This window comes from Passer domesticus, chromosome W (genome assembly GCF_036417665.1).
Source record: "Passer domesticus isolate bPasDom1 chromosome W, bPasDom1.hap1, whole genome shotgun sequence".
Taxonomy (NCBI): domain Eukaryota; kingdom Metazoa; phylum Chordata; class Aves; order Passeriformes; family Passeridae; genus Passer; species Passer domesticus.
In genome coordinates this window covers 21,145,810-21,170,782 of record NC_087511.1, presented here as the reverse complement: position 1 = coordinate 21,170,782, position 24,973 = coordinate 21,145,810, and positions in this window count along the sequence as shown.

Here is a 24,973-nt window from a genome sequence, read left to right as displayed (position 1 = left end):
TGGCATTAGCATTCGAATGCGAGGTATTCTTGGACAACTTTGCTGTGCTTGCTGCTAGTTCTGCCCCAGCCCACCATCGATAACCTTTCTCTTCCTGTTAGTTTCTGAGATGCCGAGAAGTCGGGAATTTAGAACACAAGTCCGGGGACGTATACTGCGCTGGCACAGTTTCTCCTAGCTAGACAGAGTGGAAAAGCATTTTGCTGAGATGCAGAAGACAAGAAATGAAGAATACGGAGATACGGAGCTGTCTGAAGTTAAGTGCCACTGCCAGGTGTCTTTCTGCAGAAAGAGAGCTCCGGAGCGCACAGTGACCGGCACAGTGCTCTCTGCGCGAATAGGCGCTTGATCGCATCCGAGAGACGGAGAGTGCGGTACCTTCTAGGATGTGTAGAGTGAAGCCGCACAACACCCGGAGTGGGTGCGCAGCTTTCTAACTGCTAGAAGTTCATGGCTTACCACTCGCCTGCCTCTTCAATTGGCATTAGCATTCGAATGCAAGGTATTCTTGGACAACTTTGCTGTGCTTGCTGCTAGTTCTGCCCCAGCCCACCATAGATAACCTTTCTCTTCCCTTTAGTTTCTGAGATGCCGAGAAGTCGGGAATTTAGAACACAAGTCCGGGGACGTATACTGTGCTGGCACAGTTTCTCCTTGCCAGACAGAGTGGAAAAGCATTTTGCTGAGATGCAGAAGACAAGAAATGAAGAATACGGAGATACGGAGCTGTCCGAAATTAAGTGCCGCTGCCAGGTGTCTTTCGGCAGAAAGAGAGCTCCGGAGTGCACAGTGACCGGCACAGGGCTCTCTGCGCGAATAGCCGCTTGATCGCATCCGAGAGACGGAGAGCGCGGTACCTTCTAGGATGCGAAGAGTGAAGCCGCACAACACCCGGACTGTGTGCTCAGATTTCTAACTGCTAGAAGTTCATGGCTTACCACTCGCCTGCCTCTTCAATTGGCATTAGCATTCGAATGCAAGGTATTCTTGGACAACTTTGCTGTGCTTGCTGCTAGTTCTGCCCCAGCCCACCATCGATAACCTTTCTCTTCCCGTTAGTTTCTGAGATGCTGAGAACTCGGGAATTTAGAACACAAATCCGGGGACGTATACTGTGCTGGCACAGTTTCTCCTAGCTACACAGAGTGGAAAAGCATTTTGCTGAGATGCAGAAGGCAAGAAATGAAGAATACGGTGATACGGAGCTCTCCGAAGTTAAGTGCCGCTGCCAGGCGTCTTTCGGCAGAAAGAGAGCTCCGGAGTGCACAGTGACCGGCACAGTGCACTCTGCGCGAATAGCCGCTTGATCGCATCTGACAGACGGAGGGCGCGGTATCTTCTAGGATGCGAAGAGTGAAGCCGCACAACACCCAGACTGTGTCCGCAGCTTTCTAACTGCTAGAAGATCATGGCTTACCACTCGCCTGCCTCTTCAATTGGCATTAGCATTCGAATGCAAGGTATTCTTGGACAACTTTGCTGTGCTTGCTGCTAGTTCTGCCCCAGCCCACCATCGATAACCTTTCTCTTCCCGTTAGTTTCTGAGATGCTGAGAACTCGGGAATTTAGAACACAAGTCCGGGGACGTATACTGTGCTGGCACAGTTTCTCCTAGCTAGACAGAGTGGAAAAGCATTTTGCTGAGATGCAGAAGGCAAGAAATGAAGAATACGGAGATACGGAGCTGTCCGAAGTTAAGTGCCGCTGCCAGGCGTCTTTCGGCAGAAAGAGAGCTCCGGAGCGCGGAGTGACCGGCACAGTGCACTCTGCGCGAATAGCCGCTTGATCGCATCTGACAGACGGAGGGCGCGGTATCTTCTAGGATGCGAAGAGTGAAGCCGCACAACACCCGGACTGTGTGCGCAGCTTTCTAACTGCTAGAAGTTCATGGCTTACCACTCGCCTGCCTCTTCAATTGGCATTAGCATTCGAATGCAAGGTATTCTTGGACAACTTTGCTGTGCTTGCTGCTAGTTCTGCCCCAGCCCACCATAGATAACCTTTCTCTTCCCGTTAGTTTCTGAGATGCCGTGAACTCTGGAATTTAGAACACAAGTCCGGGGACGTATACTGTGCTGGCACAGTTTCTCCTTGCCAGACAGAGTGGAAAAGCATTTTGCTGAGTTGCAGAAGACAAGAAATGAAGAATACGGAGATACGGAGCTGTCCGAAATTAAGTGCCGCTGCCAGGTGTCTTTCGGCAGAAAGAGAGCTCCGGAGCCCACAGTGACCGGCACAGTGCTCTCGGCGCGAATAGCCGCTTGATCGCATCCGAGAGACGGAGAGCGCGGTACCTTCTAGGATGCGAAGAGTGAAGCCGCACAACACCCGGAGTGGGTGCGCAGCTTTCTAACTGCTAGAAGTTCATGGTTTACCACTCGCCTGCCTCTTCAATTGGCATTAGCATTCGAATGCAAGGTATTCTTGGACAACTTTGCTGTGCTTGCTGCTAGTTCTGCCCCAGCCCACCATCGATAACCTTTCTCTTCCCGTTAGTTTCTGAGATGCTGAGAACTCGGGAATTTAGAACACAAGTCCGGGGACGTATACTGTGCTGGCACAGTTTCTCCTTGCTAGACAGAGTGGAAAAGCATTTTGCTGAGATGCAGAAGGCAAGAAATGAAGAATACGGAGATACGGAGCTGTCCGAAGATAAGTGCCGCTGCCAGGCGTCTTTCGGCAGAAAGAGAGCTCCGGAGCGCGGAGTGACCGGCACAGTGCACTCTGCGCGAATAGCCGCTTGATCGCATCTGAGAGACGGAGAGCGCGGTATCTTCTAGGATGCGAAGAGTGAAGCCGCACAACACCCAGACTGTGTCCGCAGCTTTCTAACTGCTAGAAGTTCATGGCTTACCACTCGCCTGCCTCTTCAATTGGCATTAGCATTCGAATGCAAGGTATTCTTGGACAACTTTGCTGTGCTTGCTGCTAGTTCTGCCCCAGCCCACCATCGATAACCTTTCTCTTCCCGTTAGTTTCTGAGATGCCGTGAACTCTGGAATTTAGAACACAAGTCCGGGGACGTATACTGTGCTGGCACAGTTTCTCCTTGCCAGACAGAGTGGAAAAGCATTTTGCTGAGTTGCAGAAGGCAAGAAATGAAGAATACGGAGATACGGAGCTGTCCGAAATTAAGTGCCGCTGCCAGGTGTCTTTCGGCAGAAAGAGAGCTCCGGAGCGCACAGTGACCGGCACAGTGCTCTCTGCGCGAATAGCCGCTTGATCGCATCCGAGAGACGGAGAGCGCGGTACCTTCTAGGATGCGAAGAGTGAAGCCGCACAACACCCGGAGTGGGTGCGCAGCTTTCTAACTGCTAGAAGTTCATGGTTTACCACTCGCCTGCCTCTTCAATTGGCATTAGCATTCGAATGCAAGGTATTCTTGGACAACTTTGCTGTGCTTGCTGCTAGTTCTGCCCCAGCCCACCATCGATAACCTTTCTCTTCCCTTTAGTTTCTGAGATGCCGAGAAGTCGGGAATTTAGAACACAAGTCCGGGGACGTATACTGTGCTGGCACAGTTTCTCCTTGCCAGACAGAGTGGAAAAGCATTTTGCTGAGATGCAGAAGACAAGAAATGAAGAATACGGAGATACGGAGCTGTCCGAAATTAAGTGCCGCTGCCAGGTGTCTTTCGGCAGAAAGAGAGCTCCGGAGTGCACAGTGACCGGCACAGAGCTCTCTGCGCGAATAGGCGCTTGATCGCATCCGAGAGACGGAGAGCGCAGTACCTTCTAGGATGCGAAGAGTGAAGCCGCACAACACCCGGACTGTGTGCACAGCTTTCTAACTGCTAGAAGTTCATGGCTTACCACTCACCTGCCTCTTCAATTGGCATTAGCATTCGAATGCAAGGTATTCTTGGACAACTTTCCTGTGCTTGCAGCTAGTTCTGCCCTAGCCCACCATCGATAACCTTTCTCTTCCTGTTAGTTTCTGAGATGCCGAGAAGTCGGGAATTTAGAACACAAGTCCGGGGATGTATACTGCGCTGGCACAGTTTCTCCTTGCTAGACAGAGTGGAAAAGCATTTTGCTGAGATGCAGAAGACAAGAAATGAAGAATACGGAGATACGGAGCTGTCTGAAATTAAGTGCCGCTGCCAGGTGTCTTTCGGCAGAAAGAGAGCTCCGGAGTGCACAGTGACCGGCACAGGGCTCTCTGCGCGAATAGGCGCTTGATCGCATCCGAGAGACGGAGAGCGCGGTACCTTCTAGGATGCGAAGAGTGAAGCCGCACAACACCCGGACTGTGTGCTCAGTTTTCTAACTGCTAGACGTTCATGGCTTACCACTCGCCTGCCTCTTCAATTGGCATTAGCATTCGAATGCAAGGTATTCTTGGACAACTTTGCTGTGCTTGCTGCTAGTTCTGCCCTAGCCCACCATCGCTAACCTTTCTCTTCCTGTTAGTTTCTGAGATGCCGAGAAGTCGGGAATTTAGAACACAAGTCCGGGGATGTATACTGCGCTGGCACAGTTTCTCCTTGCTAGACAGAGTGGAAAAGCATTTTGCTGAGATGCAGAAGACAAGAAATGAAGAATACGGAGATACGGAGCTGTCTGAAATTAAGTGCCGCTGCCAGGTGTCTTTCGGCAGAAAGAGAGCTCCGGAGTGCTCAGTGACCGGCACAGGGCTCTCTGCGCGAATAGGCGCTTGATCGCATCCGAGAGACGGAGAGCGCGGTACCTTCTAGGATGCGAAGAGTGAAGCCGCACAACACCCGGACTGTGTGCTCAGTTTTCTAACTGCTAGAAGTTCATGGCTTACCACTCGCCTGCCTCTTCAATTGGCATTAGCATTCGAATGCAAGGTATTCTTGGACAACTTTGCTGTGCTTGCTGCTAGTTCTGCCCCAGCCCACCATCGATAACCTTTCTCTTCCCGTTAGTTTCTGAGATGCTGAGAACTCGGGAATTTAGAACACAAGTCCGGGGACGGATACTGTGCTGACACAGTTTCTCCTTGCTAGACAGAGTGGAAAAGCATTTTGCTGAGATGCAGAAGACAAGAAATGAAGAATACGGAGATACGGAGCTGTCCGAAATTAAGTGCCGCTTCCAGGTGTCTTTCGGCAGAAAGAGAGCTCCGGAGCGCACAGTGACCGGCACAGTGCTCTCTGCGCGAATAGGCGCTTGATCGCATCCGAGAGACGGAGAGCGCGGTACCTTCTAGGATGCGAAGAGTGAAGCCGCACAACACCCGGACTGTGTGCTCAGCTTTCTAACTGCTAGAAGTTCATGGCTTACCACTCGCCTGCCTCTTCAATTGGCATTAGCATTCGAATGCAAGGTATTCTTGGACAACTTTGCTGTGCTTGCTGCTAGTTCTGCCCCAGCCCACCATCGATAACCTTTCTCTTCCCGTTAGTTTCTGAGATGCTGAGAACTCGGGAATTTAGAACACAAGTCCGGGGACGTATACTGTGCTGGCACAGTTTCTCCTAGCTAGACAGAGTGGAAAAGCATTTTGCTGAGATGCAGAAGGCAAGAAATGAAGAATACGGAGATACGGAGCTGTCCGAAGTTAAGTGCCGCTGCCAGGCGTCTTTCGGCAGAAAGAGAGCTCCGGAGCGCGGAGTGACCGGCACAGTGCACTCTGCGCGAATAGCCGCTTGATCGCATCTGACAGACGGAGGGCGCGGTATCTTCTAGGATGCGAAGAGTGAAGCCGCACAACACCCGGACTGTGTGCGCAGCTTTCTAACTGCTAGAAGTTCATGGCTTACCACTCGCCTGCCTCTTCAATTGGCATTAGCATTCGAATGCAAGGTATTCTTGGACAACTTTGCTGTGCTTGCTGCTAGTTCTGCCCCAGCCCACCATAGATAACCTTTCTCTTCCCGTTAGTTTCTGAGATGCCGTGAACTCTGGAATTTAGAACACAAGTCCGGGGACGTATACTGTGCTGGCACAGTTTCTCCTTGCCAGACAGAGTGGAAAAGCATTTTGCTGAGTTGCAGAAGACAAGAAATGAAGAATACGGAGATACGGAGCTGTCCGAAATTAAGTGCCGCTGCCAGGTGTCTTTCGGCAGAAAGAGAGCTCCGGAGCGCACAGTGACCGGCACAGTGCTCTCTGCGCGAATAGCCGCTTGATCGCATCCGAGAGACGGAGAGCGCGGTACCTTCTAGGATGCGAAGAGTGAAGCCGCACAACACCCGGAGTGGGTGCGCAGCTTTCTAACTGCTAGAAGTTCATGGTTTACCACTCGCCTGCCTCTTCAATTGGCATTAGCATTCGAATGCAAGGTATTCTTGGACAACTTTGCTGTGCTTGCTGCTAGTTCTGCCCCAGCCCACCATAGATAACCTTTCTCTTCCCTTTAGTTTCTGAGATGCCGAGAAGTCGGGAATTTAGAACACAAGGCCGGGGACGTATACTGTGCTGGCACAGTTTCTCCTTGCCAGACAGAGTGGAAAAGCATTTTGCTGAGATGCAGAAGACAAGAAATGAAGAATACGGAGATACGGAGCTGTCCGAAATTAAGTGCCGCTGCCAGGTGTCTTTCGGCAGAAAGAGAGCACCGGAGCGCACAGTGACCGGCACAGAGCTCTCTGCGCGAATAGGCGCTTGATCGCATCCGAGAGACAGAGAGCGCAGTGCCTTCTAGGATGCGAAGAGTGAAGCCGCACAACACCCGGACTGTGTGCACAGCTTTCTAACTGCTAGAAGTTCATGGCTTACCACTCGCCTGCCTCTTCAATTGGCATTAGCATTCGAATGCAAGGTATTCTTGGACAACTTTGCTGTGCTTGCTGCTAGTTCTGCCCTAGCCCACCATCGATAACCTTTCTCTTCCTGTTAGTTTCTGAGATGCCGAGAAGTCGGGAATTTAGAACACAAGTCCGGGGATGTATACTGCGCTGGCACAGTTTCTCCTTGCTAGACAGAGTGGAAAAGCATTTTGCTGAGATGCAGAAGACAAGAAATGAAGAATACGGAGATACGGAGCTGTCTGAAATTAAGTGCCGCTGCCAGGTGTCTTTCGGCAGAAAGAGAGCTCCGGAGTGCTCAGTGACCGGCACAGGGCTCTCTGCGCGAATAGGCGCTTGATCGCATCCGAGAGACGGAGAGCGCGGTACCTTCTAGGATGCGAAGAGTGAAGCCGCACAACACCCGGACTGTGTGCTCAGTTTTCTAACTGCTAGAAGTTCATGGCTTACCACTCGCCTGCCTCTTCAATTGGCATTAGCATTCGAATGCAAGGTATTCTTGGACAACTTTGCTGTGCTTGCTGCTAGTTCTGCCCCAGCCCACCATCGATAACCTTTCTCTTCCCGTTAGTTTCTGAGATGCTGAGAACTCGGGAATTTAGAACACAAGTCCGGGGACGTATACTGTGCTGGCACAGTTTCTCCTTGCTAGACAGAGTGGAAAAGCATTTTGCTGAGATGCAGAAGGCAAGAAATGAAGAATACGGAGATACGGAGCTGTCCGAAGATAAGTGCCGCTGCCAGGCGTCTTTCGGCAGAAAGAGAGCTCCGGAGCGCGGAGTGACCGGCACAGTGCACTCTGCGCGAATAGCCGCTTGATCGCATCTGAGAGACGGAGAGCGCGGTATCTTCTAGGATGCGAAGAGTGAAGCCGCACAACACCCAGACTGTGTCCGCAGCTTTCTAACTGCTAGAAGTTCATGGCTTACCACTCGCCTGCCTCTTCAATTGGCATTAGCATTCGAATGCAAGGTATTCTTGGACAACTTTGCTGTGCTTGCTGCTAGTTCTGCCCCAGCCCACCATCGATAACCTTTCTCTTCCCGTTAGTTTCTGAGATGCCGTGAACTCTGGAATTTAGAACACAAGTCCGGGGACGTATACTGTGCTGGCACAGTTTCTCCTTGCCAGACAGAGTGGAAAAGCATTTTGCTGAGTTGCAGAAGACAAGAAATGAAGAATACGGAGATACGGAGCTGTCCGAAATTAAGTGCCGCTGCCAGGTGTCTTTCGGCAGAAAGAGAGCTCCGGAGCGCACAGTGACCGGCACAGTGCTCTCTGCGCGAATAGCCGCTTGATCGCATCCGAGAGACGGAGAGCGCGGTACCTTCTAGGATGCGAAGAGTGAAGCCGCACAACACCCGGAGTGGGTGCGCAGCTTTCTAACTGCTAGAAGTTCATGGTTTACCACTCGCCTGCCTCTTCAATTGGCATTAGCATTCGAATGCAAGGTATTCTTGGACAACTTTCCTGTGCTTGCTGCTAGTTCTGCCCCAGCCCACCATAGATAACCTTTCTCTTCCCTTTAGTTTCTGAGATGCCGAGAAGTCGGGAATTTAGAACACAAGTCCGGGGACGTATACTGTGCTGGCACAGTTTCTCCTTGCCAGACAGAGTGGAAAAGCATTTTGCTGAGATGCAGAAGACAAGAAATGAAGAATACGGAGATACGGAGCTGTCCGAAATTAAGTGCCGCTGCCAGGTGTCTTTCGGCAGAAAGAGAGCTCCGGAGTGCACAGTGACCGGCACAGAGCTCTCTGCGCGAATAGGCGCTTGATCGCATCCGAGAGACGGAGAGCGCAGTACCTTCTAGGATGCGAAGAGTGAAGCCGCACAACACCCGGACTGTGTGCACAGCTTTCTAACTGCTAGAAGTTCATGGCTTACCACTCACCTGCCTCTTCAATTGGCATTAGCATTCGAATGCAAGGTATTCTTGGACAACTTTGCTGTGCTTGCAGCTAGTTCTGCCCTAGCCCACCATCGATAACCTTTCTCTTCCTGTTAGTTTCTGAGATGCCGAGAAGTCGGGAATTTAGAACACAAGTCCGGGGATGTATACTGCGCTGGCACAGTTTCTCCTTGCTAGACAGAGTGGAAAAGCATTTTGCTGAGTTGCAGAAGACAAGAAATGAAGAATACGGAGATACGGAGCTGTCTGAAATTAAGTGCCGCTGCCAGGTGTCTTTCGGCAGAAAGAGAGCTCCGGAGTGCACAGTGACCGGCACAGGGCTCTCTGCGCGAATAGGCGCTTGATCGCATCCGAGAGACGGAGAGCGCGGTACCTTCTAGGATGCGAAGAGTGAAGCCGCACAACACCCGGACTGTGTGCTCAGTTTTCTAACTGCTAGAAGTTCATGGCTTACCACTCGCCTGCCTCTTCAATTGGCATTAGCATTCGAATGCAAGGTATTCTTGGACAACTTTGCTGTGCTTGCTGCTAGTTCTGCCCTAGCCCACCATCGCTAACCTTTCTCTTCCTGTTAGTTTCTGAGATGCCGAGAAGTCGGGAATTTAGAACACAAGTCCGGGGATGTATACTGCGCTGGCACAGTTTCTCCTTGCTAGACAGAGTGGAAAAGCATTTTGCTGAGATGCAGAAGACAAGAAATGAAGAATACGGAGATACGGAGCTGTCTGAAATTAAGTGCCGCTGCCAGGTGTCTTTCGGCAGAAAGAGAGCTCCGGAGTGCTCAGTGACCGGCACAGGGCTCTCTGCGCGAATAGGCGCTTGATCGCATCCGAGAGACGGAGAGCGCGGTACCTTCTAGGATGCGAAGAGTGAAGCCGCACAACACCCGGACTGTGTGCTCAGTTTTCTAACTGCTAGAAGTTCATGGCTTACCACTCGCCTGCCTCTTCAATTGGCATTAGCATTCGAATGCAAGGTATTCTTGGACAACTTTGCTGTGCTTGCTGCTAGTTCTGCCCCAGCCCACCATCGATAACCTTTCTCTTCCCGTTAGTTTCTGAGATGCTGAGAACTCGGGAATTTAGAACACAAGTCCGGGGACGTATACTGTGCTGGCACAGTTTCTCCTTGCTAGACAGAGTGGAAAAGCATTTTGCTGAGATGCAGAAGGCAAGAAATGAAGAATACGGAGATACGGAGCTGTCCGAAGATAAGTGCCGCTGCCAGGCGTCTTTCGGCAGAAAGAGAGCTCCGGAGCGCGGAGTGACCGGCACAGTGCACTCTGCGCGAATAGCCGCTTGATCGCATCTGAGAGACGGAGAGCGCGGTATCTTCTAGGATGCGAAGAGTGAAGCCGCACAACACCCAGACTGTGTCCGCAGCTTTCTAACTGCTAGAAGTTCATGGCTTACCACTCGCCTGCCTCTTCAATTGGCATTAGCATTCGAATGCAAGGTATTCTTGGACAACTTTGCTGTGCTTGCTGCTAGTTCTGCCCCAGCCCACCATCGATAACCTTTCTCTTCCCGTTAGTTTCTGAGATGCTGAGAACTCGGGAATTTAGAACACAAGTCCGGGGACGTATACTGTGCTGGCACAGTTTCTCCTTGCTAGACAGAGTGGAAAAGCATTTTGCTGAGATGCAGAAGGCAAGAAATGAAGAATACGGAGATACGGAGCTGTCCGAAATTAAGTGCCGCTGCCAGGCGTCTTTCGGCAGAAAGAGAGCTCCGGAGGGCACAGTGACCGGCACAGGGCTCTCTGCGCGAATAGGCGCTTGATCGCATCCGAGAGACGGAGAGCGCGGTACCTTCTAGGATGCGAAGAGTGAAGCCGCACAACACCCGGAGTGGGTGCGCAGCTTTCTAACTGCTAGAAGTTCATGGCTTACCACTCGCCTGCCTCTTCAATTGGCATTAGCATTCGAATGCAAGGTATTCTTGGACAACTTTGCTGTGCTTGCTGCTAGTTCTGTCCTAGCCCACCATCGATAACCTTTCTCTTCCTGTTAGTTTCTGAGATGCCGAGAAGTCGGGAATTTAGAACACAAGTCCGGGGATGTATACTGCGCTGGCACAGTTTCTCCTTGCTAGACAGAGTGGAAAAGCATTTTGCTGAGATGCAGAAGACAAGAAATGAAGAATTCGGAGATACGGAGCTGTCTGAAATTAAGTGCCGCTGCCAGGTGTCTTTCAGCAGAAAGAGAGCTCCGGAGCGCACAGTGACCGGCACAGTGCTCTCTGCGCGAATAGCCGCTTGATCGCATCCGAGAGACGGAGAGCGCGGTACCTTCTAGGATGCGAAGAGTGAAGCCGCACAACACCCGGACTGTGTCCGCAGCTTTCTAACTGCTAGAAGTTCATGGCTTACCACTCGCCTGCCTCTTCAATTGGCATTAGCATTCGAATGCAAGGTATTCTTGGACAACTTTGCTGTGCTTGCTGCTAGTTCTGCCCCAGCCCACCATAGATAACCTTTCTCTTCCCGTTAGTTTCTGAGATGCCGAGAAGTCGGGAATTTAGAACACAAGTCCGGGGACGTATACTGTGCTGGCACAGTTTCTCCTTGCTAAACAGAGTGGAAAAGCATTTTGCTGAGATGCAGAAGACAAGAAATGAAGAATACGGAGATACGGAGCTGTCCGAAATTAAGTGCCGCTTCCAGGTGTCTTTCGGCAGAAAGAGAGCTCCGGAGCGCACAGTGACCGGCACAGTGCTCTCTGCGCGAATAGCCGCTTGATCGCATCCGAGAGACGGAGAGCGCGGTACCTTCTAGGATGCGAAGAGTGAAGCCGCACAACACCCGGACTGTGTGCGCAGCTTTCTAAATGCTAGAAGTTCATGGCTTACCACTCGCCTGCCTCTTCAATTGGCATTAGCATTCGAATGCAAGGTATTCTTGGACGACTTTGCTGTGCTTGCTTCTAATTCTGCCCCAGCCCACCATCGATAACCTTTCTCTTCCTGTTAGCTTCTGAGATGCCGAGAAGTTGGGAATTTAGAACACAAGTCCGGGGACGTATACTGCGCTGGCACAGTTTCTCCTTGCTAGACAGAGTGGAAAAGCATTTTGCTGAGATGCAGAAGACAAGAAATGAAGAATACGGAGATACGGAGCTCTCCGAAATTAAGTGCCGCTGCCAGGTGTCTTTCGGCAGAAAGAGAGCTCCGGAGCGCACAGTGACCGGCACAGTGCTCTCTGCGCGAATAGGCGCTTGATCGCATCCGAGAGACGGAGAGCGCGGTACCTTCTAGGATGCGAAGAGTGAAGCCGCACAACACCCGGACTGTGTCCGCAGCTTTCTAACTGCTAGAAGTTCATGGCTTACCACTCGCCTGCCTCTTCAATTGGCATTAGCATTCGAATGCAAGGTATTCTTGGACAACTTTGCTGTGCTTGCTGCTAGTCCTGCCCCAGCCCACCATCGATAACCTTTCTCTTCCTGTTACTTTTTGAGATGCCGAGAAGTCGGAATTTAGAACACAAGTCCGGGGATGTATACTGCGCTGGCACAGTTTCTCCTTGCTAGACAGAGTGGAAAAGCATTTTGCTGAGATGCAGAAGACAAGAAATGAAGAATTCGGAGATACGGAGCTGTCTGAAATTAAGTGCCGCTGCCAGGTGTCTTTCAGCAGAAAGAGAGCTCCGGAGCGCACAGTGACCGGCACAGTGCTCTCTGCGCGAATAGCCGCTTGATCGCATCCGAGAGACGGAGAGCGCGGTACCTTCTAGGATGCGAAGAGTGAAGCCGCACAACACCCGGACTGTGTCCGCAGCTTTCTAACTGCTAGAAGTTCATGGCTTACCACTCGCCTGCCTCTTCAATTGGCATTAGCATTCAAATGCAAGGTATTCTTGGACAACTTTGCTGTGCTTGCTGCTAGTTCTGCCCCAGCCCACCATCGATAACCTTTCTCTTCCCGTTACTTTTTGAGATGCCGAGAAGTCGGGAATTTAGAACACAAGTCCGGGGATGTATACTGTGCTGGCACAGTTTCTCCTTGCTCGACAGAGTGGAAAAGCATTTTGCTGAGATGCAGAAGACAAGAAATGAAGAATACGGAGATACGGAGCTGTCCGAAATTAAGTGCCGCTTCCAGGTGTCTTTCGGCAGAAAGAGAGCTCCGGAGCGCACAGTGACCGGCACAGTGCTCTCTGCGCGAATAGCCGCTTGATCGCATCCGAGAGACGGAGAGCGCGGTACCTTCTAGGATGCGAAGAGTGAAGCCGCACAACACCCGGACTGTGTGCGCAGCTTTCTAACTGCTAGAGGTTCATGGCTTACCACTCGCCTGCCTCTTCAATTGGCATTAGCATTCGAATGCAAGGTATTCTTGGACAACTTTGCTGTGCTTGCTGCTAGTTCTGCCCTAGCCCACCATCGATAACCTTTCTCTTCCTGTTAGTTTCTGAGATGCCGAGAAGTCGGGAATTTAGAACACAAGTCCGGGGATGTATACTGCGCTGGCACAGTTTCTCCTTGCTAGACAGAGTGGAAAAGCATTTTGCTGAGATGCAGAAGACAAGAAATGAAGAATACGGAGATACGGAGCTGTCCGAAATTAAGTGCCGCTGCCAGGTGTCTTTCGGCAGAAAGAGAGCTCCGGAGCGCACAGTGACCGGCACAGTGCTCTCTGCGCGAATAGGCGCTTGATCGCATCCGAGAGACGGAGAGCGCGGTACCTTCTAGGATGCGAAGAGTGAAGCCGCACAACACCCGGACTGTGTCCGCAGCTTTCTAACTGCTAGAAGTTCATGGCTTACCACTCGCCTGCCTCTTCAATTGGCATTAGCATTCGAATGCAAGGTATTCTTGGACAACTTTGCTGTGCTTGCTGCTAGTCCTGCCCCAGCCCACCATCGATAACCTTTCTCTTCCCGTTACTTTTTGAGATGCCGAGAAGTCGGGAATTTAGAACACAAGTCCGGGGATGTATACTGCGCTGGCACAGTTTCTCCTTGCTAGACAGAGTGGAAAAGCATTTTGCTGAGATGCAGAAGACAAGAAATGAAGAATTCGGAGATACGGAGCTGTCTGAAATTAAGTGCCGCTGCCAGGTGTCTTTCAGCAGAAAGAGAGCTCCGGAGCGCACAGTGACCGGCACAGTGCTCTCTGCGCGAATAGCCGCTTGATCGCATCCGAGAGACGGAGAGCGCGGTACCTTCTAGGATGCGAAGAGTGAAGCCGCACAACACCCGGACTGTGTCCGCAGCTTTCTAACTGCTAGAAGTTCATGGCTTACCACTCGCCTGCCTCTTCAATTGGCATTAGCATTCAAATGCAAGGTATTCTTGGACAACTTTGCTGTGCTTGCTGCTAGTTCTGCCCCAGCCCACCATCGATAACCTTTCTCTTCCCGTTACTTTTTGAGATGCCGAGAAGTCGGGAATTTAGAACACAAGTCCGGGGATGTATACTGTGCTGGCACAGTTTCTCCTTGCTCGACAGAGTGGAAAAGCATTTTGCTGAGATGCAGAAGACAAGAAATGAAGAATACGGAGATACGGAGCTGTCCGAAGTTAAGTGCCGCTGCCAGGCGTCTTTCGGCAGAAAGAGAGCTCCGGAGGGCACAGTGACCGGCACAGTGCTCTCTGCGCGAATAGGCGCTTGATCGCATCCGAGAGACGGAGAGCGCGGTACCTTCTAGGATGCGAAGAGTGAAGCCGCACAACACCCGGACTGTGTGCGCAGCTTTCTAACTGCTAGAAGTTCATGGCTTACCACTCGCCTGCCTCTTCAATTGGCATTAGCATTCGAATGCAAGGTATTCTTGGACAACTTTGCTGTGCTTGCTGCTAGTTCTGCCCTAGCCCACCATCGATAACCTTTCTCTTCCTGTTAGTTTCTGAGATGCCGAGAAGTCGGGAATTTAGAACACAAGTCCGGGGATGTATACTGCGCTGGCACAGTTTCTCCTTGCTAGACAGAGTGGAAAAGCATTTTGCTGAGATGCAGAAGACAAGAAATGAAGAATACGGAGATACGGAGCTGTCTGAAATTAAGTGCCGCTGCCAGGTGTCTTTCAGCAGAAAGAGAGCTCCGGAGCGCACAGTGACCGGCACAGGGCTCTCTGCGCGAATAGGCGCTTGATCGCATCCGAGAGACGGAGAGCGCGGTACCTTCTAGGATGCAAAGAGTGAAGCCGCACAACACCCGGACTGTGTGCGCAGCTTTCTAACTGCTAGAAGTTCATGGCTTACCACTCGCCTGCCTCTTCAATTGGCATTAGCATTCAAATGCAAGGTATTCTTGGACAACTTTGCTGTGCTTGCTGCTAGTTCTGCCCCAGCCCACCATCGATAACCTTTCTCTTCCCCTTACTTTTTGAGATGCCGAGAAGTCGGGAATTTAGAACACAAGTCCGGGGATGTATACTGCGCTGGCACAGTTTCTCCTTGCTCGACAGAGTGGAAAAGCATTTTGCTGAGATGCAGAAGACAAGAAATGAAGAATACGGAGATACGGAGCTGTCCGAAGTTAAGTGCCGCTGCCAGGCGTCTTTCGGCAGAAAGAGAGCTCCGGAGGGCACAGTGACCGGCACAGTGCTCTCTGCGCGAATAGGCGCTTGATCGCATCCGAGAGACGGAGAGCGCGGTACCTTCTAGGATGCGAAGAGTGAAGCCGCACAACACCCGGACTGTGTGCGCAGCTTTCTAACTGCTAGAAGTTCATGGCTTACCACTCGCCTGCCTCTTCAATTGGCATTAGCATTCGAATGCAAGGTATTCTTGGACAACTTTGCTGTGCTTGCTGCTAGTTCTGCCCTAGCCCACCATCGATAACCTTTCTCTTCCTGTTAGTTTCTGAGATGCCGAGAAGTCGGGAATTTAGAACACAAGTCCGGGGATGTATACTGCGCTGGCACAGTTTCTCCTTGCTAGACAGAGTGGAAAAGCATTTTGCTGAGATGCAGAAGACAAGAAATGAAGAATACGGAGATACGGAGCTGTCTGAAATTAAGTGCCGCTGCCAGGTGTCTTTCAGCAGAAAGAGAGCTCCGGAGCGCACAGTGACCGGCACAGGGCTCTCTGCGCGAATAGGCGCTTGATCGCATCCGAGAGACGGAGAGCGCGGTACCTTCTAGGATGCGAAGAGTGAAGCCGCACAACACCCGGACTGTGTGCGCAGCTTTCTAACTGCTAGAAGTTCATGGCTTACCACTCGCCTGCCTCTTCAATTGGCATTAGCATTCAAATGCAAGGTATTCTTGGACAACTTTGCTGTGCTTGCTGCTAGTTCTGCCCCAGCCCACCATCGATAACCTTTCTCTTCCCGTTAGTTTCTGAGATGCTGAGAACTCGGGAATTTAGAACACAAGTCCGGGGACGTATACTGTGCTGGCACAGTTTCTCCTTGCTAGACAGAGTGGAAAAGCATTTTGCTGAGATGCAGAAGGCAAGAAATGAAGAATACGGAGATACAGAGCTGTCCGAAATTAAGTGCCGCTGCCAGGCGTCTTTCGGCAGAAAGAGAGCTCCGGAGCGCACAGTGACCGGCACAGTGCTCTCGGCGCGAATAGCCGCTTGATCGCATCCGAGAGACGGAGAGCGCGGTACCTTCTAGGATGCGAAGAGTGAAGCCGCACAACACCCGGACTGTGTGCGCAGCTTTCTAACTGCTAGAAGTTCATGGCTTACCACTCGCCTGCCTCTTCAATTGGCATTAGCATTCGAATGCAAGGTATTCTTGGACAACTTTGCTGTGCTTGCTGCTAATTCTGCCCCAGCCCACCATCGATAACCTTTCTCTTCCCTTTAGTTTCTGAGATGCCGAGAAGTCGGGAATTTAGAACACAAGTCCGGGGACGTATACTGCGCTGGCACAGATTCTCCTTGCTAGACAGAGTGGAAAAGCATTTTGCTGAGATGCAGAAGACAAGAAATGAAGAATACGGAGATACGGAGCTGTCCGAAATTAAGTGCCGCTGCCAGGTGTCTTTCGGCAGAAAGAGAGCTCCGGAGCGCACAGTGACCGGCACAGTGCTCTCTGCGCGAATAGGCGCTTGATCGCATCCGAGAGACGGAGAGCGCGGTACCTTCTAGGATGCGAAGAGTGAAGCCGCACAACACCCGGACTGTGTGCGCAGCTTTCTAACTGCTAGAAGTTCATGGCTTACCACTCGCCTGCCTCTTCAATTGGCATTAGCATTCAAATGCAAGGTATTCTTGGACAACTTTGCTGTGCTTGCTGCTAGTTCTGCCCCAGCCCACCATCGATAACCTTTCTCTTCCCGTTACTTTTTGAGATGCCGAGAAGTCGGGAATTTAGAACACAAGTCCGGGGATGTATACTGCGCTGGCACAGTTTCTCCTTGCTAGACAGAGTGGAAAAGCATTTTGCTGAGATGCAGAAGACAAGAAATGAAGAATACGGAGATACGGAGCTGTCTGAAATTAAGTGCCGCTGCCAGGTGTCTTTCGGCAGAAAGAGAGCTCCGGAGGGCACAGTGACCGGCACAGGGCTCTCTGCGCGAATAGGCGCTTGATCGCATCCGAGAGACGGAGAGCGCGGTACCTTCTAGGATGCGAAGAGTGAAGCCGCACAACACCCGGACTGTGTGCGCAGCTTTCTAACTGCTAGAAGTTCATGGCTTACCACTCGCCTGCCTCTTCAATTGGCATTAGCATTCAAATGCAAGGTATTCTTGGACAACTTTGCTGTGCTTGCTGCTAGTTCTGCCCCAGCCCACCATCGATAACCTTTCTCTTCCCCTTACTTTTTGAGATGCCGAGAAGTCGGGAATTTAGAACACAAGTCCGGGGATGTATACTGCGCTGGCACAGTTTCTCCTTGCTAGACAGAGTGGAAAAGCATTTTGCTGAGATGCAGAAGACAAGAAATGAAGAATTCGGAGATACGGAGCTGTCTGAAATTAAGTGCCGCTGCCAGGTGTCTTTCAGCAGAAAGAGAGCTCCGGAGCGCACAGTGACCGGCACAGTGCTCTCTGCGCGAATAGCCGCTTGATCGCATCCGAGAGACGGAGAGCGCGGTACCTTCTAGGATGCGAAGAGTGAAGCCGCACAACACCCGGACTGTGTCCGCAGCTTTCTAACTGCTAGAAGTTCATGGCTTACCACTCGCCTGCCTCTTCAATTGGCATTAGCATTCGAATGCAAGGTATTCTTGGACAACTTTGCTGTGCTTGCTGCTAGTTCTGCCCCAGCCCACCATAGATAACCTTTCTCTTCCCGTTAGTTTCTGAGATGCCGAGAAGTCGGGAATTTAGAACACAAGTCCGGGGACCTATACTGTGCTGGCACAGTTTCTCCTTGCTAAACAGAGTGGAAAAGCATTTTGCTGAGATGCAGAAGACAAGAAATGAAGAATACGGAGATACGGAGGTGTCCGAAATTAAGTGCCGCTTCCAGGTGTCTTTCGGCAGAAAGAGAGCTCCGGAGCGCACAGTGACCGGCACAGTGCTCTCTGCGCGAATAGCCGCTTGATCGCATCCGAGAGACGGAGAGCGCGGTACCTTCTAGGATGCGAAGAGTGAAGCCGCACAACACCCGGACTGTGTGCGCAGCTTTCTAACTGCTAGAAGTTCATGGCTTACCACTCGCCTGCCTCTTCAATTGGCATTAGCATTCGAATGCAAGGTATTCTTGGACAACTTTGCTGTGCTTGCTTCTAATTCTGCCCCAGCCCACCATCGATAACCTTTCTCTTCCTGTTAGTTTCTGAGATGCCGAGAAGTCGGGAATTTAGAACACAAGTCCGGGGACGTATACTGCGCTGGCACAGATTCTCCTTGCTAGACAGAGTGGAAAAGCATTTTGCTGAGATGCAGAAGACAAGAAATGAAGAATACAGAGATACGGAGCTGTCCGAAATTAAGTGCCGCTGCCAGGCGTCTTTCGGCAGAAAGAGAGCTCTGGAGCGCGGAGTGACCGGCACAGTGCACTCTGCGCGAATAGCCGCTTGATCGCATCTGACAGACGGAGGGCGCGGTATCTTCTAGGATGCGAAGAGTGAAGCCGCACAACACCCAGACTGTGTCCGCAGCTTTCTAACTGCTAGAAGTTCATGGCTTACCACTCGCCCGCCTCTTCAATTGGCATTAGCATTCGAATGCAAGGTATTCTTGGACAACTTTGCTGTGCTTGCTTCTAGTTCTGCCCCAGCCCACCATCGATAACCTTTCTCTTCCCTTTAGTTTCTGAGATGCCGAGAAGTCGGGAATTTAGAACACAAGTCCGGGGACGTATACTGTGCTGGCACAGTTTCTCCTTGCTAGACAGAGTGGAAAAGCATTTTGCTGAGATGCAGAAGGCAAGAAATGAAGAATACGGAGATACGGAGCTGTCCGAAATTAAGTGCCGCTGCCAGGCGTCTTTCGGCAGAAAGAGAGCTCCGGAGCGCACAGTGACCGGCACAGTGCTCTCGGCGCGAATAGCCGCTTGATCGCATCCGAGAGACGGAGAGCGCGGTACCTTCTAGGATGCGAAGAGTGAAGCCGCACAACACCCGGGCTGTGTCCGCAGCTTTCTAACTGCTAGAAGTTCATGGCTTACCACTCGCCTGCCTCTTCAATTGGCATTAGCATTCGAATGCAAGGTATTCTTGGACAACTTTGCTGTGCTTGCTGCTAATTCTGCCCCAGCCCACCATAGATAACCTTTCTCTTCCCGTTAGTTTCTGAGATGCCGAGAAGTCGGGAATTTAGAACACAAGTCCGGGGACGTATACTGCGCTGGCACAGATTCTCCTTGCTAGACAGAGTGGAAAAGCATTTTGCTGAGATGCAGAAGACAAGAAATGAAGAATACGGAGATACGGAGCTGTCCGAAATTAAGTGCCGCTGCCAGGTGTCTTTCGGCAGAAAGAGAGCTCCGGAGCGCACAGTGACCGGCACAGGGCTCTCTGCGCGAATAGGCGCTTAATCGCATCCGAGAGACGGAGAGCGCGGTACCTTCTAGGATGCGAAGAGTGAAGCCGCACAACACCCGGACTGTGTGCGCAGCTTTCTAACTGCTAGAAGTTCATGGCTTACCACTCGCCTGCCTCTTCAATTGGCATTAGCATTCAAATGCAAGGTATTCTTGGACAACTTTGCTGTGCTTGCTGCTAGTTCTGCCCCAGCCCACCATCGATAACCTTTCTCTTCCCGTTACTTTTTGAGATGCCGAGAAGTCGGGAATTTAGAACACAAGTCCGGGGATGTATACTGCACTGGCACAGTTTCTCCTTGCTAGACAGAGTGGAAAAGCATTTTGCTGAGATGCAGAAGACAAGAAATGAAGAATACGGAGATACGGAGCTGTCTGAAATTAAGTGCCGCTGCCAGGTGTCTTTCGGCAGAAAGAGAGCTCCGGAGGGCACAGTGACCGGCACAGGGCTCTCTGCACGAATAGGCGCTTGATCGCATCCGAGAGACGGAGAGCGCGGTACCTTCTAGGATGCGAAGAGTGAAGCCGCACAACACCCGGACTGTGTGCGCAGCTTTCTAACTGCTAGAAGTTCATGGCTTACCACTCGCCTGCCTCTTCAATTGGCATTAGCATTCAAATGCAAGGTATTCTTGGACAACTTTGCTGTGCTTGCTGCTAGTTCTGCCCCAGCCCACCATCGATAACCTTTCTCTTCCCCTTACTTTTTGAGATGCCGAGAAGTCGGGAATTTAGAACACAAGTCCGGGGATGTATACTGCGCTGGCACAGTTTCTCCTTGCTAGACAGAGTGGAAAAGCATTTTGCTGAGATGCAGAAGACAAGAAATGAAGAATTCGGAGATACGGAGCTGTCTGAAATTAAGTGCCGCTGCCAGGTGTCTTTCAGCAGAAAGAGAGCTCCGGAGCGCACAGTGACCGGCACAGTGCTCTCTGCGCGAATAGCCGCTTGATCGCATCCGAGAGACGGAGAGCGCGGTACCTTCTAGGATGCGAAGAGTGAAGCCGCACAACACCCGGACTGTGTCCGCAGCTTTCTAACTGCTAGAAGTTCATGGCTTACCACTCGCCTGCCTCTTCAATTGGCATTAGCATTCGAATGCAAGGTATTCTTGGACAACTTTGCTGTGCTTGCTGCTAGTTCTGCCCCAGCCCACCATAGATAACCTTTCTCTTCCCGTTAGTTTCTGAGATGCCGAGAAGTCGGGAATTTAGAACACAAGTCCGGGGACCTATACTGTGCTGGCACAGTTTCTCCTTGCTAAACAGAGTGGAAAAGCATTTTGCTGAGATGCAGAAGACAAGAAATGAAGAATACGGAGATACGGAGGTGTCCGAAATTAAGTGCCGCTTCCAGGTGTCTTTCGGCAGAAAGAGAGCTCCGGAGCGCACAGTGACCGGCACAGTGCTCTCTGCGCGAATAGCCGCTTGATCGCATCCGAGAGACGGAGAGCGCGGTACCTTCTAGGATGCGAAGAGTGAAGCCGCACAACACCCGGACTGTGTGCGCAGCTTTCTAACTGCTAGAAGTTCATGGCTTACCACTCGCCTGCCTCTTCAATTGGCATTAGCATTCGAATGCAAGGTATTCTTGGACAACTTTGCTGTGCTTGCTTCTAATTCTGCCCCAGCCCACCATCGATAACCTTTCTCTTCCTGTTAGTTTCTGAGATGCCGAGAAGTCGGGAATTTAGAACACAAGTCCGGGGACGTATACTGCGCTGGCACAGATTCTCCTTGCTAGACAGAGTGGAAAAGCATTTTGCTGAGATGCAGAAGACAAGAAATGAAGAATACAGAGATACGGAGCTGTCCGAAATTAAGTGCCGCTGCCAGGCGTCTTTCGGCAGAAAGAGAGCTCCGGAGCGCGGAGTGACCGGCACAGTGCACTCTGCGCGAATAGCCGCTTGATCGCATCTGACAGACGGAGGGCGCGGTATCTTCTAGGATGCGAAGAGTGAAGCCGCACAACACCCAGACTGTGTCCGCAGCTTTCTAACTGCTAGAAGTTCATGGCTTACCACTCGCCCGCCTCTTCAATTGGCATTAGCATTCGAATGCAAGGTATTCTTGGACAACTTTGCTGTGCTTGCTTCTAGTTCTGCCCCAGCCCACCATCGATAACCTTTCTCTTCCCTTTAGTTTCTGAGATGCCGAGAAGTCGGGAATTTAGAACACAAGTCCGGGGACGTATACTGCGCTGGCACAGTTTCTCCTTGCTAGACAGAGTGGAAAAGCATTTTGCTGAGATGCAGAAGGCAAGAAATGAAGAATACGGAGATACAGAGCTGTCCGAAATTAAGTGCCGCTGCCAGGTGTCTTTCGGCAGAAAGAGAGCTCCGGAGCGCACAGTGACCGGCACAGGGCTCTCTGCGCGAATAGGCGCTTAATCGCATCCGAGAGACGGAGAGCGCGGTACCTTCTAGGATGCGAAGAGTGAAGCCGCACAACACCCGGACTGTGTGCGCAGCTTTCTAACTGCTAGAAGTTCATGGCTTACCACTCGCCTGCCTCTTCAATTGGCATTAGCATTCGAATGCAAGGTATTCTTGGACAACTTTGCTGTGCTTGCTGCTAGTTCTGCCCTAGCCCACCATCGATAACCTTTCTCTTCCTGTTAGTTTCTGAGATGCGGAGAAGTCGGGAATTTAGAACACATGTCCGGGGATGTATACTGGGCTGGCACAGTTTCTCCTTGCTAGACAGAGTGGAAAAGCATTTTGCTGAGATGCAGAAGACAAGAAATGAAGAATACGGAGATACGGAGCTGTCTGAAATTAAGTGCCGCTGCCAGGTGTCTTTCAGCAGAAAGAGAGCTCCGGAGCGCACAGTGACCGGCACAGTGCTCTCTGCGCGAATAGCCGCTTGATCGCATCCGAGAGACGGAGAGCGCGGTACCTTCTAGGATGCGAAGAGTGAAGCCGCACAACACCCGGACTGTGTCCGCAGCTTTCTAACTGCTAGAAGTTCATGGCTTACCACTCGCCTGCCTCTTCAATTGGCATTAGCATTCGAATGCAAGGTATTCTTGGACAACTTTGCTGTGCTTGCTGCTAGTTCTGCCCCAGCCCACCATCGATAACCTTTCTCTTCCCGTTAGTTTCTGAGATGCTGAGAACTCGGGAATTTAGAACACAAGTCCGGGGACGTATACTGTGCTGGCACAGTTTCTCCTTGCTAGACAGAGTGGAAAAGCATTTTGCTGAGATGCAGAAGGCAAGAAATGAAGAATACGGAGATACGGAGCTGTCCGAAATTAAGTGCCGCTGCCAGGCGTCTTTCGGCAGAAAGAGAGCTCCGGAGCGCACAGTGACCGGCACAGTGCTCTCGGCGCGAATAGCCGCTTGATCGCAACCGAGAGACGGAGAGCGCGGTACCTTCTAGGATGCGAAGAGTGAAGCCGCACAACACCCGGACTGTGTCCGCAGCTTTCTAACTGCTAGAAGTTCATGGCTTACCACTCGCCTGCCTCTTCAATTGGCATTAGCATTCGAATGCAAGGTATTCTTGGACAACTTTGCTGTGCTTGCTTCTAGTTCTGCCCCAGCCCACCATCGATAACCTTTCTCTTCCCGTTAGTTTCTGAGATGCTGAGAACTCGGGAATTTAGAACACAAGTCCGGGGACGTATACTGCGCTGGCACAGATTCTCCTTGCTAGACAGAGTGGAAAAGCATTTTGCTGAGATGCAGAAGGCAAGAAATGAAGAATACGGAGATACGGAGCTGTCCGAAGTTAAGTGCCGCTGCCAGGTGTCTTTCGGCAGAAAGAGAGCTCCGGAGCGCACAGTGACCGGCACAGGGCTCTCTGCGCGAATAGGCGCTTGATCGCATCCGAGAGACGGAGAGCGCGGTACCTTCTAGGATGCAAAGAGTGAAGCCGCACAACACCTGGACTGTGTCCGCAGCTTTCTAACTGCTAGAAGTTCATGGCTTACCACTCGCCTGCCTCTTCAATTGGCATTAGCATTCGAATGCAAGGTATTCTTGGACAACTTTGCTGTGCTTGCTGCTAGTTCTGCCCCAGCCCACCATCGATAACCTTTCTCTTCCCGTTAGTTTCTGAGATGCTGAGAACTCGGGAATTTAGAACACAAGTCCGGGGACGTATACTGTGCTGGCACAGTTTCTCCTTGCTAGACAGAGTGGAAAAGCATTTTGCTGAGATGCAGAAGACAAGAAATGAAGAATACGGAGATACGGAGCTGTCCGAAATTAAGTGCCGCTTCCAGGTGTCTTTCGGCAGAAAGAGAGCTCCGGAGCGCACAGTGACCGGCACAGTGCTCTCTGCGCGAATAGCCGCTTGATCGCATCCGAGAGACGGAGAGCGCGGTACCTTCTAGGATGCGAAGAGTGTAGCCGCACAACACCGGACTGTGTCCGCAGCTTTCTAACTGCTAGAAGTTCATGGCTTACCACTCGCCTGCCTCTTCAATTGGCATTAGCATTCGAATGCAAGGTATTCTTGGACAACTTTGCTGTGCTTGCTGCTAGTTCTGCCCCAGCCCACCATAGATAACCTTTCTCTTCCTGATAGTTTCTGAGATGCCGAGAAGTCGGGAATTTAGAACACAAGTCCGGGGATGTATACTGCGCTGGCACAGTTTCTCCTTGCTAGACAGAGTGGAAAAGCATTTTGCTGAGATGCAGAAGACAAGAAATGAAGAATACGGAGATACGGAGCTGTCCGAAATTAAGTGCCGCTGCCAGGCGTCTTTCGGCAGAAAGAGAGCTCCGGAGCGCACAGTGACCGGCACAGTGCTCTCTGCGCGAATAGCCGCTTGATCGCATCCGAGAGACGGAGAGCGCGGTACCTTCTAGGATGCGAAGAGTGAAGCCGCACAACACCCGGACTGTGTCCGCAGCTTTCTAACTGCTAGAAGTTCGTGGCTTACCACTCGCCTGCCTCTTCAATTGGCATTAGCATTCGAATGCAAGGTATTCTTGGACAACTTTGCTGTGCTTGCTGCTAGTTCTGCCCCAGCCCACCATAGATAACCTTTCTCTTCCCGTTAGTTTCTGAGATGCCGAGAAGTCGGGAATTTAGAACACAAGTCCGGGGATGTATACTGCGCTGGCACAGTTTCTCCTTGCTAGACAGAGTGGAAAAGCATTTTGCTGAGATGCAGAAGACAAGAAATGAAGAATACGGAGATACGGAGCTGTCCGAAATTAAGTGCCGCTGCCAGGTGTCTTTCGGCAGAAAGAGAGCTCCGGAGCGCACAGTGACCGGCACAGTGCTCTCTGCGCGAATAGCCGCTTGATCGCATCCAAGAGACGGAGAGCGCGGTACCTTCTAGGATGCGAAGAGTGAAGCCGCACAACACCCGGACTGTGTGCGCAGCTTTCTAACTGCTAGAAGTTCATGGCTTACCACTCGCCTGCCTCTTCAATTGGCATTAGCATTCGAATGCAAGGTATTCTTGGACAACTTTGCTGTGCTTGCTGCTAGTTCTGCCCC